At 35.9% G+C, this 5,563-nt stretch overlaps 1 pseudogene; it reads right to left on the reverse strand.

Annotated features, from left to right (window-relative positions):
- Window positions 1-2,016: 2,016 nt before the first annotated feature.
- LOC102484502 (FGFR1 oncogene partner 2 homolog) lies at window positions 2,017-2,770 on the reverse strand (annotated as a pseudogene).
- Window positions 2,771-5,563: the final 2,793 nt, after the last annotated feature.

Below are 5,563 nucleotides of genomic sequence, written 5' to 3' on the forward strand. Positions count from 1 at the left end.
GACTACGTGGGAGTCCAGTGACATAGCCATTACGCTAACTGCTGGTTCCCTAGAGGCACTGTTTTGAAAGAAGAACTCTCCTACATAGCTGGTGGGAATGTAAATTGGTCCAGCCACTCTGGAGAACAAAATGCAGGTTCCTCAAAGACCTAAAAATAGAACTACCATATGATCCAACAATTCCAGTTCTGGTTATCTACCCAAAGAACATGAGAATGCTCAGTCAGAACAATGCTTGCTCTCTATATCGATTGTGGCATTATTTACTATTGCTAAGACATGGAACCAACCCAATTTCCACAAACAGGTGAGTCGGATTGAAAAAGTGTGGCACATAAACTTTATAAAATACTATTCAGTCATAAAAATCAGCAAGATCCTAGTATTTGATAGGTGGACAAATTATGGAAGATTTACTTCTTAGTGAATCAAGCCAGGCTATGAAAGAGAGACATTATATGTCTCCACTTAATATATACCTACTCTCTGCATTCTATGGTGGAAACTGAAAAATTAGAGGGCATAGAAGCATTGAAAATGGTTATGAATACTGGAGACAATATGTGAAGAGGGTTGGAGAAGGAGGAGAGTGTAAAGAAAGAAAATGAGAAAAATAGAGAGGCAAGACATTTATGGGATGCAGAATGGATTATTATCTGTTGATTATAATGTGTTTTGTATCCTCTACTGGACTGGTGTGAAGTGTATTCCTGTTGGGTAAATCCAATTTACAAGTTAAGCGATGTATAGTGATTAAATGTATTAAATAAATCACAATAAATTTAAAAATAGAGATAGAAAAATTCAGAAGTTAAAAGTAGTTTTGAATTTTACCAATAAAAGAAATTAATACATAAAAATATCCATGTTGGGTAATATTTTTTTAACAAATTATATACTTGGAGGACCAGCAGTTGGGATAATGGCTGTGTTGCTGGACTCCCCTGTAGTTAACAGCGGCTCGAGTCCCAGGACCCGGTGGCTTAAACTCATGCTGAGCACATGTGCATGCATGCCCCAAATCCCAATGAAAATGGAGAAGGGATTGCGGTGTGACCAATTTCTCCATTTTTGTCTGTCTGTCTGTCTCTCTCTTTATGGTGAGTGCATGCACCCTATAGCAAAAACCTCTCAAAAAAAATTCTACTCGGAAGTAGAATTTCCTATTTGTACTAATTTTTCATATTTATTAAATATAAAATAGTATAATATCTTTAGTCATATTTGAAACCCATCCTTTTATTCACTAATCATCACAAAAATAAGAAAAAAAATATGTTTCAGTTGATGCTAAAGCAGTTATGTATCTGGTGACTTTTTAAAAATGTAAATAGTCTACATCCAGTAGTTAAAAAAAATATTTCATACATGGAAGCAAGTTATAGAACTGTTAGCTAATATCAGTTATGGTAAGTTAGTTAAAATAGAACTATCTCATTTGTTTATGCTGCATATAAAATATTCCTATAGCCTTTAAAACTAAATTTTCCTTGACAAGAAATTGAACTTGGAAAGTAAACAGGCAATCAACTAAAGCTAAAGTCTCATGGTACTTAAAGCTACTTAACTTTGACATCAAAAATGAAGGATTACAATTACTCTGATCTTCCATTCCCAAAACTGGTAAAAGTATATATTTTTTAATTGGGATAATCCTAATAATTACCAAACATTTAGTGGAAATATTCAAGTTTATCTAATTATCATACAGAAGTCCCATAGCACTGCTGACAGCTCTTGATAAGTTCAGTAGTCACTTTGAAAACCTTTCATTTTTCATCAACCACCAATGGCTCATTTTCCACTTTTCAGTTGTGTTTTGAAATAGAACCTGCGACTATTAACTATGCATTATTTTGTTTTTCTTATTCAGTGTACAATACATATTATAGAGAAAAAATATAAAACAAAGGTTGACTGAGATTGAGTTTTCTGTTCATTTATTTATTCATTATAGGTCAGTCCTGATGACCACTTGGAGCCATGTAATAAGTAGCTTTCAGAATTGAAAGTTCTTCAGCTCTTCCCCAGGCTCAAGTCAGTAGTGGTCACTAATACTGGCAAAGATATTCTTTTTGATGCATCATCTTTTCGAAGGTTTAACATGATTCTCAAGTTTTCTGCAGGTTCTCTCTCAAGCCTTTGTTTTCTTGTTCAAGTTGAAATATTCATTTCTGTTTCTTGCAGCCTTGTTGTTCATCAATTTCAATGACTTTTCTCATAACTATTGCCATTTGAGTTATCTAGTCAACTTGTGCTTGTAAATCATTATGATTTACTTCCAAGTGCCTCCTCTCCAGTTCACATTGAGGTTCTTCAAGGATGTGTCAAGATACATCAAGAGAGAATCCTTTGAAGTTGTTATGGTGCAACATATCAATCTTGGAGCGTCAAACTTTTATTATTATACCCAGAGCATATTTTTTCTTGGCCATTAGCAATATAAACATTTGATCTCAATACTTACTCATTATAAGTGCCAAGGTAGACTGATGTTTTCCAGTGATGTTAGTAATTCTTTGTTCTCTTTTTGTAATATTCTTATTTGTCTGTTTTCTTGCTGGATTCTCATAACTAATGTGGACCATGGCCGATGTCTTGTAACTTCATCAAGTTCTTGAAATTTTTTCTGATACTGATTCATTGCTTCCACTTGTATGTTGAGAGCTGTGGTTTGCTCTATCAGAGATTCTACTGCATCATTCTGATCTCTAAACCTTTCAACAAGCACTTTAGCAACAGCAAGTGCCTTCTCAATTGTGCAACTCATTTCTACAGGAATATCCACCTCTCAACCCCTCTCAGTCCTTGGTTGTGGCAATTTGGACTCAACGCCTCTTCCAACAGAGACCAATGGACCCAGGGGAGGAGTCTTCATGGCCATAGAGCCTCTTCCATGACCAGACACAGAAGCAGGCAGAGGCAGCTGAGTGTGCCTGGGCAGCCAGGGACTTCAACCCCATCATCTCCCTGGGGAAAACTCCACAGACCATCTCAAACCAGCACTCCTGAAATGCTCCAGCCTCATGAGATTTTTTTCTTTTCTCCTCTTACCCTGGGGCAGAATCAACTGCTAGGTGATTGGCATGAGAGGTAGGGTTGGGGCCATTGTAGGTTTCTCCTTATTAATCCTCTCTTAGGCTTTGACTCTGCCTCTGGCAAAGTCTGGTACGTTTTTACAGGGTAAACCAGCCTAAGAGGAGAGACCAGGATGGTGAGACCTAGTATGTGGGCCAGGCCATAGGCTTAGTGCTCTACTCCTTTTCAATATACTACTTGAAGTCTTAGCTAATGCAGTGAGACAGGAGAATAAAGTAAAAGGCATTTAAATGGGGAAATAAGTGAAATTATCCGTCTTTGAAGATAACATGATTATATGCATACAAAACCCAAAATAATACACATACACACACACACACACACACACACACACACGCACACACGACTCCTAGAAGTAATCAATAAATAGAATAAAGCGTCAGGATACAAAATCAACATACAAAATTTATAGTATTTTTACACACTGATGGTTGCCATGCCCCACATGGCCAAATGAATGTGTGCCTTAGTGAAGGGCTGCATATTAGAGAATAAATGTAAAAATAAATACACAAAGACATAAAAGTAAAGAAAAGCTGGGATCAGGTGTACTCAACTTCTCTAATGGAGACAGCAAGGGCCTCAAATCATTCCCAGGTTTATTCTTTTAAGGAAAGAAAATGGAGGAAAGGGAAGTGGAATGCAAAGTCAATTGTTTTCAGATGCAAGGACGCCTGGTGCCATGTAGTCTTATGTAACTTTTCTCTAATTTTCTTGGGCCAATTCTGATTAACACATGTGATTTCCTTTAAACTAATACTGCTCTGTAGTTTTGGACACACAGATAGCTAGCGTATTCACATGTAGGTGATGTTCACTGCCCTGCAAATGACTGCCTATAAAACTGCATGACTATATGTGTCTAAAGGTCACTGTGTTTGCTCAGATTGGCCACTCCCTACAAACAGTGAACAGATTTAGGTAGAATTGAAGAAAGAAATACTATTCACAATAGCCAAAAATATAAATTATCTAGGAATAAATTTAAGTAAAGAAGTCAAAGACCTTGACAAGGACACTGTGAAAAACTAAAAAAAGAAATTTAAAATGACATAAAAAAGGGGAAGGATTGGATTGGAAGAATAAATATAATCAAAATGTCAATCTTTCCCAAAATAATCTACAAATTTAAGGCAATCTTAATCAAATTAACAGAGATATCTTTTATAAGTTTAGAGAAAAATAATCACAGAATTTGTCTGGAATTATAAAACACCCTATATTTCCAAATTGATACTGTGCGAGAAGTATTAAGTAGGAGGCATCACACTCTCTGACACCAAAATATATTACAAACCTGTGATACTAAAAACAGCATGATAGCAGAACAAAAATAGGCATGTGGGTCAATGGAACAGAATAGAAACCCCAGAAATACATCCCCAAAAATATATCCAACTGATTTTTGACAAGGGACACCAATCAATCCAATGAAGAAAAGAAAAAAAATTTTTTAACAAATAGTGCTGCTTCATAAACTGGGTATCCACATGCAGAAAGATGAAATGGAATCTCTGTCACCATTAATAAAAATCAACTCAAAATGGATCAAAGATCTAAAATAAGACTTCAAGCTGTAAAACTCTTGGCTAATAATGTAGAGGAAACTCTTGGAGACATCAGAGCAGGCAAATACTTCTTAAACAGGATCCCTAATGGATGGGCAATATTCCCAAAAATAGACAAATGGGATTACATCAGGTTATAAAGCTTCTGCTTGGCAAAAAAAAAAAAAAAAACAAATTAGGAGAATACACTTATACACTATATCTTAGACAAGGAATTGATAACCAGAATATCCAGGAAACTCAAGTGCTTTACCTGAACAAAAAAAAATATTAACCCAATTACAAGATGGAAAAATTAGTTGAACCAAAATCTCTCTAAGGAAGACATATGAACTGCCAAAAAGCATATCAGAAATGCTCAACATCCCTTACTATAAGGAAGATGCAAAACAAAACCACAAAGAGTTACCACCTAATCCTAGTCAAAATGGCTAAGATTAAAAAAAAAAAAGATATGGGGCCAGCAAATAACATAGTGGTTAAAGCGCTACACTCTCACAGAGTCAACTGTAGTTCAAGTCCTGGACATGGCAGCTTAAAACTCATACTGACCATGTGTGAGTACATGCCCCAAATCCCAAGAAGAAGAGGGAGGAGAAAGGATTGTGGCATGGTCATCTCCCCTGGCGGTGATTCTTCACTTTCTGTCTCTCTGGAAAGCACCTCTGCTATCATTGTTTCTATAAAGAAATGCTATAGATTTTTATAAGTTAATTTTGTATCCTGCCACTTTACTGTATGTATTTGTTACTTTGATAAGTTTTTTCATGGATACTATTGGGTCTTCTATGTATACAATAATGCCATCTGCAAACAGAAATATTTTCAGCTCTTCTCTCCCTATTAGAATACCTTTTATTTCCTTCTCTTGTCTGATCACATTGGCTATAGCTTCT

This window comes from Tupaia chinensis, unplaced genomic scaffold (assembly GCF_000334495.1).
Source record: "Tupaia chinensis unplaced genomic scaffold, TupChi_1.0 Scaffold147350_1, whole genome shotgun sequence".
NCBI classification, from domain to species: Eukaryota; Metazoa; Chordata; class Mammalia; order Scandentia; family Tupaiidae; genus Tupaia; species Tupaia belangeri.